A 15,412-nucleotide genomic window follows, 5' to 3' on the forward strand; every position below is an offset into this window, starting at 1 on the left:
TGTCATTATTGATGACTATAGCAGATATACATGGACCTACTTTTTAAAACAGAAAAATGAATGCTTTAGATATTTTACCAAGTTTTGTAAACTTGTTCAAAATGAGAAGGGATCTATGATTTCGTCAATTAGAAGTGATCATGGTGGAGAATTTCAAAACCATGACTTCCAAGAATTCTGTGAACTCAACGGATACAACCATAATTTCTCTACTCCAAGAAATCCTCAACAAAATGGGGTAGTAGAAAGAAAAAATCGAAATTTACAAGAAATGGCAAGAACCATGTTGAATGAACATAACCTACCCAAATATTTTTGGGCCGAAGCTGTAAACACTGCATGCTATATTTTAAATAGAGTCCTAGTAAGACCCTTGCTCACCAAAACTCCTTATGAGTTATGGAATAACAAAAAACCCAATGTTTCATATTTTAAAGTCTTTGGGTGTAAGTGTTTTATCTTGAATGAAAAGGATAACTTAGGAAAATTCGATGCTAAATCTGATGAAGGAATCTTTCTTGGTTATTCTTCGGTTTCTAAAGCTTTTCGCATCTTCAATAAAAGAACCTTAATTATTGAAGAATCCATCCATGTTGTTTTCAATGAGATTTCAGAAATTAAGAAAAATGATCTTGATGATGATGTTAATTTTGATTCCTTGAATTTGAACGAAACCCCGTCTCCAACTAGCAACTTGGATGCATCCACTTCCGAAACATCCTTACCCAAGGATTGGAAATATGTAGATGCTCATCCTAAGGAGCTAATCCTAGGAGACACATCTAAGGGGGTTCAAACACGATCTTCTTTTAAAAACTTTTGTGCCAACGCCGCCTTTCTCTCCCAAATTGAACCCAAATGTGTTGATGAAGCCATGAAAGATGATTCATGGATTATCGCAATGCAAGATGAATTAAATCAATTTGAGAGAAATGAGGTATGGACGCTTGTTCCTAGGCCAAATGACCATTTAGTTATTGGTACTAAATGGGTCTTTAGAAACAAGCAAGATGAAAATGGTATCGTGGTTAGAAACAAGGCTAGATTAGTGGCCAAAGGTTTCAACCAAGAAGAAGGTATCGATTACGAAGAAACCTTCGCACCTGTGGCTCGATTAGAAGCCATAAGGATGCTCCTTGCCTATGCTAGTTGTAATAATTTTAAGTTATTTCAAATGGATGTTAAAAGCGCTTTTCTAAATGGTTTCATTTCCGAAGAAGTTTATGTTGAACAACCTCCTGGATTTGAAAATAATGGCCACCCTAATCATGTGTTTAGATTAACTAAAGCTCTCTATGGTTTAAAACAAGCCCCAAGGGCTTGGTATGAGAGACTTAGTACTTTTCTCATTGAAAATAATTTCATAAAAGGCAAGGTTGATACTACATTATTTATCAAGAACTTTAAAAATAATTTTCTCATTGTTCAGATTTATGTTGATGATATCATCTTTGGCTCTACAAATGAATCTCTTTGTGAATCTTTTGCTAAAACTATGAGTCTTGAATTCGAAATGAGCCTAATGGGAGAATTAACATTCTTCTTAGGTTTACAAATCAAACAACTAAGCAATGGCATCTTTATTAGTCAAACTAAATATGCCATGAATTTATTAAAAAGGTTCAACATGAACAACTCAAAGGCCAGTAACACTCCTATGAGCACCTCCACTAAATTAGAAATTGATGAAAGTGGAGAAAGCTTTGATCAAAAAACTTATAGGGGTATGATAGGAAGTTTACTGTACCTCACTGCAACCAGACCAGACATCATGTTCAGTGTAGGACTTTGTGCTAGATTTCAATCAAACCCTAAGATGTCTCATCTCAAAGCAGTTAAAAGAATATTTAGATATCTTAATGGTACCACAAATCTAGGATTATGGTACCCAAAATCAGAAAATTTTGAGTTAATTGCTTATGCTGATGCTGACTTTGCTGGGTGTAGATTAGATAGAAAAAGCACATCAGGATCATGTCAATTTTTAGGACATGCCCTTGTTTCCTGGTCATCAAAGAAACAAAACTCAGTTGCACTATCAACAACCGAAGCTGAATATATTGCAGCAAGTGCATGCTGTGCACAAGTAGTATGGATGAAAAATACCTTAGAAGATTATAAAGTTCATCTCAAAAATATTCCAATTAAATGTGATAACACAAGTGCGATATGCTTAACCAAGAATCCTATACAACACTCAAGAACAAAACATATTGATACTAGACATCACTTTATACGAGATCATGTCACCAATCATGATGTAACCATAGAATTCATTGATACTAAACATCAACTAGCTGACATTTTTACAAAACCTCTAAGTGAGGAACAATTTGATTTCATTAGAAGAGAATTAGGAATGCTCATGTGTCCGAACAAATAAGTTAAAATCATCTTGCGGACTATATTGTATGATCAAATCACTAGATTTCCATAATTATATGTGAAAATCTGCAACACAACCTTGTCCGAATGCATCTTATTTATGAAACAAATTTTCTCGTATACCTTCATGAAAATTGAGTTTCTAAAATAGACTTGATAAAGTGATTCATGTGTATGTATTCCATCTTGCAAAATCTTTACAATGGATTATAACACAAAGGGGAAGAAGTATTTAAAAGCAATCTATGTAAAATTTCTGGTATCATAGTTACTATGCTTTTTGTTGATGACAAAGGGGGAGAGATATATGAATTGATAAACACTGCTATGATTATGCCATCCTTGCATCACAAAGAGATAGATGAACATGTGCTAAAGCTTGTATTATGCCCTGAGTTGATATCTTTAAATTGTGTGCATCATGTAATAAGTTTCACAGTTTATATGTTAATGTTCACACTACATGATGAATAGTTACAAACACTATCATACAAACCTGATGATGTATGTCATGCCTTGACATCATTCTTGAAGAGATACATCATGATGGGTATCATGATGAGAGCATTGATAAGTTTAACTGATCTAACTTATCAATACGTCACCTGAATTCTTAGGTCTTGAATTCAAGGTTGACTTATCTCAACTATGGCATATAGATAGGGGGAGTTAAGGACAACTCCTTTATCAATTGATTGTCATCATCAAAAAGGGGGAGATTGTTGAATCTCGGATTTTGATGATGAAGTCAATTGTCATTTGTTATCTAATCTATGTGTTGAGATAAGTGTGCAGGATTAACTACGATGAGAGTAAGACAAGCAGCAAGGTATTGCGCCGGAGTCAAGATCATAATCACGTTGGGAGTTCGAGAGTTCGACGGAAGTTCGGACGGTCGTCGGAGGTTCAGCGAGAACAGACCCGAGAAGTCCAGAAGCTTGCCAAGCGAAGCTCGTCGGAACTCGCCAAGTGGATCGTCGCAAAGTCCAGGAGTATGCCGGATGTCCGCAGAAGGATCACCGAGGGTTATCGGTTGATCGACGGAAGTTGGCCGGAAACTCGCCGGAAGAAGCGATTGACGCATCGGAGCAAAGCTGCAGAAGTTGTCTTAGAGTTAATCGTAGTTAGCATGATGATTAAGCATGAAAATGGGAGGTGATTCCATTAGCTTAATCTTGGGGCAATTGGGCCCCTGAAAAGATTCGAATTGGGCCGAATGGAGTGAACCATTCGGACCCTGATTGCACCAGGAGGTGCAACCGCCCCAGCCAGGAGGTGCAACCGCCTGGGCTGCGAGGCTGGGAGGTGCAACCGCCCCAGCCAGGAGGTGCAACCGCCTGGGCTGCGAGGCTGGGAGGTGCAACCGCCCCAGCCGAGAGGTGCAACCGCCCAGAGCTCGGTCTTCGAGCTTGACTGGGCGGTGCAACCTCCTCTGCCAAGAGGTAGCACCGCCAGAGCTCAAGTTTCGAGCTCTGCCAGGCGATGCAACCACCGAGCTCAGTCTTCGAGCTCTGGCAGAGAGGTGCATCAGCTTGAGCTCAGTCTCGAGCTCTGCTAGGTGATGCAATCACCGAGCTCAGTCTTCGAGCTCTGGCAGAGAGGTGCATCAGCCTGAGCTCAGTTTCGAGCTCTGCCAGGTGATGCAATCACCGAGCTCAGTTTCGAGCTCTGCCAGGTGATGCAACCACCAAGCTCAGTCTTCGAGCTCTGCCAGGTGATGCAACCATCGAGCTCAGTCTTCGAGCTCTGGCAGAGAGAAGAAATCGCCTGAGCTCAGTCTTCGAGCTCTGCCAGGCGGTGCCACCTCTCCAGTCAAGAGGTGCAACCGCCTGATCCCAGAATTCTGGGATTTGATCGATTTGATCGTTTTGAGCTCGAAGTTTGAAATTGGGTTGGGGGCCTATAAATACCCCACCCATTCAGCACTGAAAAGATAGAGACCTACACCGAAATCTTGATCTTTTCTGTGATTCTAAGAGCTCAAAAGTGTTGTAAAGCCTTTAAGTCTCCTCCTTCTGTTCTTCAAGTTTTCAGTTGTAAAGTGAGGAGAGAAAGGTCTGTAAAGGTTGTCTCCTAAGCCTGTCAAAAGGAGAGAAAACTGTAAAAGGGCAGTTAGCCTTCGCCCATTGAAGGAAGGCACCTAGTTGACGTCGGCAACCTCGTCGGTGGAGGAAGCCAAAAGTGGAGTAGGTCAAGGCTGACCGAACCACTCTAAATCTCTGGTTTGCGTTTATTTTCGAGCACTTTATCATTACTGCAAACCTCCCTCATTACTACTGCTCTCTGCGCTTTCACGAACAAGTTCTAAGTGCTGTTCTTCCGAATCTGCATTCAGACGTAAATTCGTATTTTCATACGTTACTGCTTACATTTACGTTTGATTCTGCAGAACTGTCTTCCGTGCTTTTACGAACGAGCTTCTTTACAGTTTATACTTACATTTTGATCCTATTGATAACTGCAAACTTTCCTCTACGATTTTACGAACGAGTTTCAGCATTTAAACGTGAAACTGCATTCAGACGTAAATCGGCTTTCCTCGCTCAATCATCAGATCTCAGTTCACATTTACGTCTTGATTCCAACTGCATACTGCCTTCTGCGAGTATACAAACAAGTTTCAAAGTTTAGACGTAAATTTGCGTCTAGACGTAAATCTGCGTTTAGACGTAAATCTGAGTTTAAGACGTAAATCTGAGTTTAGACGTAAATCTGAGTTTAGACGTAAACTGCGCTTAGACGCAAAACTGAGAATTTGCTTTTGCATCATAACAGTTTTTGAACGAACGCAGCTTTTGGTTTTTAATAGCTGTAAGATTTCCGCTGCACTAATTCACCCCCCCCCCCTCTTAGTGCTCTCGATCCTAACAAAGAAGTAATAATGTGTATTATGTTGATTTCCATTATTATTTCTCGATTTTGATTAAATAAAATCATGTTTGATTTGAAGAAATGCATAATGATGTAATATTAAATATTTTGATTAACAATTTTATGCATGAGATTTTAAGCTATACATGATGATAAGCATGTGTTATTTTCATGAGTGTATTTGAAAACTATGGCAAAAATGTGCCCGAATGCATGAACTTGTTAAGATTATTTTTCGGACTTTCTTGATTCAATGATCAAATCACTTAATTGCCATGATGATTTTACACTATTACATGCCTTAATAACATGTTGGAAATTATGTGTTTTGGATACAAAATTTTTATGATCATGAGCATGTTTTATCTTCATGGTTGAACTTGAAAATCTATAGCAAAACCTTGTCCGAATGCATGAAAGTGTTAAATTTCATTTTCAGATTTTCTTGATCATAACAATTCATTTTTGAGAATCTATTGATCTTGATGGTTTTATGATGAAATTCATTTTTCGATCCTAAACGTTGATGCATGTTTAATATAAATGAAAAAGCATGCTAACATGAAATCAATCACTTAAAATGAAATACTTAAAAAAGAGAAAATATATTATCAATGAAATCATGAATCTACTTATGTTATGAATTTTGTGAACCATAAAAATGATTTTTGGTGATTTGAATTTGAATGAGTTTTATCCAAAATCATGATCTTGATTCCGTGATATTTACGAATTAAGATTTTTTATGAATCAATATTTTTTCATTAATCATTCTCCTAAGATTTTATTTTGATTAATTATGGAGTAGGTTTTTCAAAAAGAAATCATGTCTTTTGGTATTCACATGTTCTAATCTTTCATGATATGATTTTTATGCAATTCCTTGTATTCATGAAATGTTTATCGCATCACCTAATAATTCTTCTTGATATTCCTTATGTGATGATATGAATACATGAAATATTCATTAATTTATTTTGATGTATACAAATAAGAAGCTTCGATCATGCTTGGTGGGATGTAATTTGACAAATTTGGTACCATCATGATGCAAAATAAATGATGATTAGGAATCATGCATTAATGATGATTGTATATTTTATGATTTGGCATGATGCATGCAATGATGAAATATTCATGAATTTGAAATGATGCATGCAATACTTATGACAATGATGTACATGATGTATTGTATACGATATGTATCATGAATGCTTTAAATGATGAATGTTTGGTATCATGATCAACATGTTGATAAATACTTAAAAATTTTAATATTTGAGTATCATGTATGATATGCCCATTAATGATAATTGATTTATTTTTCAGTATCGTGTATGAAAAATAAGGTTTTTGAAATTGTGTATGTTTTAATTTAAATATATAATGATGCACAAATAAAATTGATACTTACCTTTGTCATAATCTGAAAATTGAAAAAAGGGTCTTCCCTTCTTTTTGACAATGACAAAGGGGGAGCAAGAATTTCTAGTGTGGACACCATGAAAAGAGACAAACTAGCTAGCTTACACAATTCAAGATGAAAGCAAAAATTACACTCCTCTAAAGAGAAGATGCAAATGTAACACTTTCCAAATTGTTTGCTTGCCTCATTTAAAACATTATCTTTTGCTAGTTTAGCATTTTGCTAGCTTGCAACTTGCATATTTCAAGAAGCAAGAGTTGCCTTCTTGAACATCTCTAAATTGCTAGCTTGCAAGTTATAAAATGTTGTAACATTGCTAGCTTGCATGATGTAGAACTTGCTATCTTGAACATTACAAAAAGTGCAATCTTGTATGCTGTAAAACTTGCATATCTAAAAACTTGATAGCTTGAATGTTCTAAGCATGATGTAACACTTGCTAAATTTTCTAGATTCAAAACTGCATGATGATAAAACTTGATATTATGTTTTTCATGCAATAAGTTAAACTAATATTCCAAACACAAGAATAGCTGGACTTCTCCTTTTTGTTGATGACAAAGGGGGAGAAGTATGATGTTATGCATAAGTTTATGCATAAGTTAATAATGACGTGTTGCAAGTATTCATGATGAATATTGCAATGACTTGAATTCAGTTTGAATTCAAGGTTCTATCAATGTGGCATATTGATAGGGGGAGTTTGTTTAAACTCCGGGAGTTAAGTTTAACTCCATCATCAAGTGGTTGTCATCATAAAAAAGGGGGAGATTGTTGAATCTCGTATTTTGATGATGAAACTACTTGATATATGTTTATGATTTAATCTACATTTTGAGTGACACAGGATGCTTCGATCAGGATGAGACAATTAAAACAGGAAGATCATGTTGTGCCATAGGAACATGTCAAAAAATTGGACGTCGGGCCGGTGGATCGGTCGACGTATCAATAGAAGGCTTCGGGCCATGGACTCGGGCATCGGGCCAAGAAGAGCGGGTATTGTGCCAAGGATATCGGAGTTGCGGAGTCAAATAGCCGATTGGGCAATAGGCTGCAGGAGAGGACGATGCGCCGAAGAATCGGACGAAGCGTCGAGGGACCAATGACATGCTGGACAAATTAGTTAATTGCTTACGATTAATTATCTCGAACGAAGTTTTGTTTTAAGTGTGCAGGATTAACTACGATAAAAGTAAGATATGCAGCAGGAGTTACGCCGGAGTCAAGACTATGATCACGTTGGGAGTTCGAGAGTTCGACGGAAGTCCGGACGGTCGTCGGAGGTTCTGCAGGAACAAATCCGAGAAGTCTTGGAGCTTTCTAAAGAAGCTCGTCGGAACTCGCCAAGTGGATCATCGCAAGTCCAGGAGTTTGCTGAAAGTCCGCAGGAGCATCACCGAGGGTTCATCGGATGATCGACGGAAGTTCGCTGGAAGCTGGCCGGAAGAAGCGATTGATGCACTGGAGCAAGTTGCAGTAAATGTCTTAGGAAACATTGTAGTTAGCATAATGATTAAGTTAGAAATGGGAGGTGATCCCATTAACTTAATCTTGGGGAAATTGGGCCCCTGAAAAACCCAAATTGGGCCGAATGGATCAACCCATTCGGACCCTGATTTCTGCCAGGCGGTTGAACCGCCTCAGTCAGGCGGTGGCACTGCCTGAGCTCGGTCTTCGAGCTCTGGCAGGAGGTGCAACCTCCGCTGATAGGAGGTGGCACCGCTTGAGCTCGGTCTTCGAGCTCTTGCAGGAGGTGCAACCGGCCCTGACAGGAGGTGGCACCGCCAAGAGGCTCAGTCTTCGAGCTCTGCCAGGCGGTGCAACCGGCTCAGTCAAGCGGTGCAACCGCTAGATCCCAGAATTCCAGGAATTGATAGTTTTGAACTCGGAATTCAAACTGGGTTGGGGCCTATAAATACCCCACCCTTTCTGTTAGGATCAAGAGCACTAAGAGGGGGGGGTGAATTAGTGTAGCGGAAATCTTTCGACGATAAAAAACGTTCGAACGATAAAGACGATTTCGGTGTGAAAGCCGATTCTAAGATTACTTTAACTTAAGATCAAGCGAGATGACGTTAAAGTCAATCTATGAAGGCAGTTTGCAGTTATGATGAAAACCAAAATATAACCGCAAACTAAAATACGACGTTCGTACGAAGAAACTGATTTACGTCTAAATGCTGATTCGTAAATCACTTTGATTAGGCGAGATATAGCTTAGGCAAGGATATAAAGGCAGTTTGCAGTTAAGTTAGAAATCAAACATAAACACTAATTGAAATATGATGATCGTACAAAAAACAGATTTACGTCTAAACTCTGATTCGGAAAGTGCAAAGCTTGAAACCCGATCGTATATGCACAGAAAGCAGTAAGCTTTAGAGGAGGTTTGCAGTAAAGAAAATATGCTCAAAGTAAATGCAAACCGAGATTTAGAGTGGTTCGGTCAATCTTGACCTACTCCACTTTTGGCTTCCTCCACCGACGAGGTCACCGACGTCAACTAGAGGCCTTCCTTCAATAGGCGAAAGCCAACCGCCCTTTTACAGTTTCACTCCTTTTGATGGGCTTAGGAGACAACCCTTACAGAATTTTCTCCTCTCTTTACAACTCAGAACTTGGAAGAACAGAGGGAGAAGAACTTTTGGCCTTCACAACAATTTTGAGCTCTTAGAATCACAGAAAAAGATCAAGATTTTGGTGTAAGTTCTGTGCTTTCAGTGCTGAATGGGTGGGGTATTTATAGGCCCCAACCCAGTTCAAATTTGGAGCTCAAAACTGTCAATTCCCGGAATTCCGGTATCAGGCGATTGCACCTCCTGACTGGAGCGGTTGCACCGCTTGGCAGAGCTCGAAGACTGAGCCTCTGGGCGGTGCTACCTCCTGTCATAGGCGGTTGCACCTCCTGACAGAGCTCGAAGACCGAGCTCAGGCGGTTGCACCTCCTGACTGAGGCGGTTGCACCGCCTGGCAGAGCTCGAAGACTGAGCTCAGGCAGTGCCACCTCCTTTCATGGGAGGTTGCACCACCCAGTCTCGCTCGGAGACTGAGCCCCAAGCGGTGCCACCGCTTGGCTGGAGCGGTTGCACCTCCCAGTCTCGCTCGGAGACTGAGCCCAGGCGGTGCAACCTCCTACCTTGGGCGGTTCAACCGCTTGGCCGAAATCAGGGTCCGAATGGGTTGATCCATTCGGCCCAATTTAGGTTTTTCAGGGGCCCAATTGCCCCAAGATTAAGTTAATGGGATCACCTCCCATTTCCAACTTAATCAATATGCTAACTACGATTTTTCCTAAGACATTTACTACAACTTGCTCCGGTGCGTCAATCGCTTCTTCCGGCGAACTTCCGTCGATCATCCGATGAACCCTCAGTGATGCTCCTGCGGACTTCCGGCAAACTCCTGGACTTGCGACGATTCACTTGGCGAGTTCCGACGAGCTTCTTTGGCAAGCTTATGGACTTCTCGGATTTGTTCCCGTAGATCTTCCCTATGACTGTCCGAACTTCCGTCAAACTCTCGAACTCCCAACAGGATCATTGTCTTGACTCCGGCGCATCTCCTGCTACATGTCTCACTTTCATCGTAGTTAATCCTGCACACTTATCTCAACATATAGATTAGATAACAAATGACAATTGACTTCATCATCAAAATCCGAGATTCAACAATCTCCCCCTTTTTGATGATGACAATCAATTGATAATGGAGTTAACCTTAACTCCCCCTGTCTATATGCCATACTTGAGATAAGTCATTCTTGAATTCAAAACCTAAGAATTCAAGAGACATATTGATAAGTTAAAATCATTTGAACTTATTAATACTCCCATCATGATTCCCATCATGATGTATCTCTCTGAAGATGATGTCAAGGCATGACGTTCATTTTCAAATATAACAAGTTTGAATGATGGTAATAGTAGAAATTCATCATATAGTAAGATATTAACATGGAAAGCTGTGAAGTAAGATTTTGATATCATTACATGATGTACACATTTCAAATATTTTAGCAAGTATTGCATTTCTTCACATGGTAAGATATCAACTCAAGGCATAATGGAAATTAATGTATGGCATCTATTCATATATCTCTTGGTGATGCAAGCATGGCATAGTCATAGCATCAGTGTTTATAGCATCAATTCATATATTTCTCCCCCTTTGTCATCAACAAAAAGCATGGTAGTTGTGATACCAGCAAATTATTAAGCATATACAGGAAGGCATGATACGTAGATTGCGTTGAATACTTCTTCCTCTTTTTTGTTATAATTTTTTGCATGAACGAGGAAAGCCATTTTGTGATACCAGCTATTTGTGAGTTTACTTTGAGTCAAGATATGTGTGTAAAACAGCTTTCTACAAGTAAAAATCCATATTTTAAGATGGAATTCATAAGCAAGAATTATTTCATCAAATTCATTTCAGAAGAAATATTTTTCATAAGAATGTATGAGAAAATCCGATTTTTAGCATTCCAATTGTTAAGCGAATCCGAAAATGAAATGAACTCTTTCATGCATTCGGACAAGACTATACTATAGATTTTCAAATACAATCATGAAGACAAAACATTTTTGTATTCAACACATAATTTCCAACATGTTATTTAGGCATGTAATAGCAATCAAGTGATTTGATCATTCAATAAAGTCCGAAAAATAATTTTAACTAGTTTATGTATTCGGACACATCAACATTCCTAATTCTCTTCTTATGAAATCAAATTGCTCTTCACTTAGAGGTTTTGTAAAAGTATCACTTTCTCAAATTATATTTATCATGGAAATCAAGGCACAAGGTTTTCAAAACATTTAGTTTCAATGTAAAATCTGAGATAAACAATGAGAGATGTTTGTAACTCTATATATGCTCACAAAATATATCAGGTAACCATATCAAGGATCAAGGCAAAGCCCATCATGGTGAGTAACATAAGGAGTTTACAATAACAACAGATGATTGTATTCATACAAGCTCATTCATGAGGTGAAAAATTAAAGTGCCTAAATAAAGAGTCAAATTGTCGATGAATTTGCTGCAGCTCAGATAGGATTTGATCTTGTCGTTGTTCAAGCTGTTCTTGTCTTTGTTCGAATCGGTCCATCCGAATCCCAATATCTTCGACAGATGATGTACGAGTTTGCTCAAATGGATGTGTTTCCTTAAAGGGAGAGATCGGAGGAGATTGGGTACCCCTAAAGACTAGTGTTTCCGGTTCTGGTTCAGGTTGAGGGGGATCGGTTCTTCTAGGCATTCTAACCCAGTTACCGTTTCTATAAAAACATCTTAATCGATGAAGTAGATTTTTATTTATTATGCTAAACCTATCTACTTTTATTACTTCTTCTTCCGGTGGTATTAGAATATCGTAGGCTTTCATTATTCTAGTGATTATACCACCATATGGGAGCATCATGTCTTTCTTAGATAGTTCTAACATGTTTTGTTGGATAAGATAGCCAAGACATATGTCATGTCCTTTCGTGATCAAATACATAGTTCCTAATTCTAATTGGCTTACTTCATCATGATGGTATTGTTTAGGGAGAATGATGCTAGTTAGGATATGATGAAGTACCTTAGTGTTTAGAGGTAGTAGATGTTCACAACTTTTAGGAACAAATGCTAAGTTGGGATTGGCAAATCTACATATTTTCCCTTATTGACACTCCTAAGTTCGAAAGAGGAAAACTTTTCAGCATGGTATTTTGAATCGAAAAGGTTGAGATCAAAATCTTCTACTAATCTCCTCTTTCCTTTGTCCCTTGAGGATCTTCTAGATCCCATAACTACTACTGTTTAGAAGAATAGTGATGAGCAAGAGTAAATGAATCAAAGACAGAATTTAAGGGCTTCTTAGAGAATACCTTAGTGAGATCTTCAAGAGAGGGAAGGATTGTTGATGTTTTGCTCCGAAATGAGGGGTATTTGGGATGCTATGAGGGGAGAAATAGGGATGGAGGAGCTTTGGAAGAGTAAAAAGGGGAAGGGAGTGAGTTGGGGTCGGTTTCACCGCCGGCCCTAGCTTGGGTTAAAAAGGGTAGAGTTGCGGGCGGTTGCACCTCTGGCTGGGGCGGTGCAATCGCTTGCAACACGTGATAGCCGGAGGTGCTACCTCCAGCTGGGGTGGTGCCACCGCCTGCAGGCGATGAGCAATTGTTCTGATCGCAGTGTGATCTGATTTGAGAGTTTTTGTCTTGAGAAGAATTTTCATTCAGAGCAATCAACTTTACTTACGTAATTACGTAAGAGTTTTCTTTTTAAGACGAGAACTTTTGCACGATCAAGATAGATCTTTTAACATGCATACTCTCAATGTCGTACACATGTTTGTGATAGTTTGTTCAAGTTGGTAAGCCTTGCAAGTTCATGACAAACTTAGTTAGTTCATGATATAGAGTTGGATTCGAAAGTTATGAACGGATGAAACTGATGGGTTCGAAAATCCAGAGGATATGTGAATTGACAATCATGCATTTCTAATTCTGAAAAATCAAATAGGATTGTATCTAAATCGCATTTGTGATTTCTAATCTTTATCTGTTATTTAGGCCAGAGAGCATTGCGAGTTATTTTTGGATCTTGGGTCATGAATATCGAGAATCCAAGGAGCAGAATATTATTTCTTGCTCCAGCTTATAATTTTTTATGTCTTTACAGGAAAGGATGATTTTGAGGTACCCATTTGATTTTGGGTGCCTCAAAAATATATCTACATTGTTTATCATGTTGCATAAAATTTATCATGGTTCCTTTAGGAACCCAAATTAATTTATTCAGACTAATTTTCTTGAATGGACAATAATGCGTTTTGTGTCCAAGTTTGCAACAAAAGTTGCATTTGCTTTGGTGTCAAACATGTAAGATGGGGCCTTTTATGAAGGTGGTTGGATTTTGGTGAGGACTTCTCACAAATCCAATTCCACTTCTTTTGGGAACGTGACCCTTGTTTGCAAGGATCATGTTCAATGACTTGCTACCAACCTCGAATTTCTTCAAGGTGTCCTTAAGTAGCAAGTTTTTCTTTTGGAGAGTTTCTATATCATGGCATTTTATGCATGAACTTAAACTATCATGATATTCAGTTTTTAACTTATCAAAATTACAAGACTATCATGCTCCTTTTTTAGCAATTTATATTTTCTACTAATAGTCTTGCATTCATCAAATAAGTCATGGAAGGTATTTAATAATTCATCAAATGATAAATCTGCATCTATTAAATTTGTTACCTCCTCTCCGATGGCCATTAAGGCGTAATGAGCAACTTGCTCGGTGTTGGACTCCTCTTCTTCGGATGCGCTCGAGTCATCCCATGTTGCTTTGAGCGCCTTTTTCTTTGATGTTCTCTTCTTGACTTGGGGACAATCACTCTTGTAGTGTCCCGGCTTCTTGCACTCATAGCAAATAACTTGGTCCTTCTTGGGTTCAAATTTATTTTTTGTTTCATTCTTAAACTTGTTTCTTTTAAAGAATTTTTTAAATTTTCTTGTTAGAAGTGCCAAGTCATCGTCACAGTCCTCATCACTTGAGTTTTCTTTCAAGTGGTCTTCCAAAGTTCTAAGTGTCATATCCTTCCTGTTCTTTGGAAGGATGTCTTCTTGCTCTTCATGAGCTTTGCAAGTCATCTCATAGGTCATTAATGACCCGATTAGTTCTTCAAGAGGGAAGTTGCTTAGATCTTTTGCCTCTTGAATAGCAGTGACTTTAGGATCCCAACTCTTAGGAAGAGATCTTAGAATCTTATTTACGAGCTCAAAATCCGAAAAACTTTTTCCGAGTCCTTTTAGACCATTGATGACATCTGTGAAACGGGTAAACATGTCGCCAATGGTTTCACTCGGTTTCATACGGAAAAGTTCGAAAGAATGTAACAGAAGATTGATTTTTGACTCTTTCACTCTACTTGTGCCTTCGTGAGTCACTTCGAGTGTGTGCCAAATATCAAATGCGGTTTCACAAGTCGAAACACGGTTAAACTCGTTTTTATCAAGTGCACAAAATAAGGCATTCATAGCCTTTGCATTAAGAGCGAAAGCCTTCTTCTCTAATTCATTCCAATCGATCACTGGAAGAGATTCGAAAATCCGTTTTCGACAAGATTCCAAAGTTCAAAATCCATAGAAATAAGAAAGATCCTCATTCGGGTCTTCCAATAGGTGTAGTCCGTCCCACTGAACATGGGTGGACGTGTAATAGAATGGCCCTCTTGGTTTCCGGCGTATGTCATCTCTCTTGGGTTTTAATCCGTTGGAGAGTTAACCCCACTCTGATACCAATTGTTAGGATCAAGAGCACTAAGAGGGGGGGGTGAATTAGTGCAGCGGAAATCTTTCGACGATAAGAAACATTCGAACGATAAAGACAATTTCGGGGTGAAAGCCGATTCTAAGATTACTTTAACTTGAGATTAAGCGAGATGACGTTAAAGTCAATCTATGAAGGCAGTTTGCAGTTATGATGAAAACCAGAATATAAGCACAAACTGAAATACGACGTTCGTACGAAGAAACTAATTTACGTCTAAATGCTGATTCATAAATCACTTTGATTAGGCGAGATACAGCTTAGGCAAGGATATAAAGGTAGTTTGCAGTTAAGAAAGAAATCAAACGTAAACGCAAACTGAAATATGATGATCGTACGAAAAATAGATTTACGTCTAAACGCTGATTCGGAAAGTGCAAAGCTTGAAACCCGATCGTATATACGCAGAAA

The sequence above is a fragment of the Musa acuminata genome, chromosome BXJ1-6, assembly GCF_036884655.1.
Source record: "Musa acuminata AAA Group cultivar baxijiao chromosome BXJ1-6, Cavendish_Baxijiao_AAA, whole genome shotgun sequence".
Taxonomy (NCBI): Eukaryota; Viridiplantae; Streptophyta; class Magnoliopsida; order Zingiberales; family Musaceae; genus Musa; species Musa acuminata.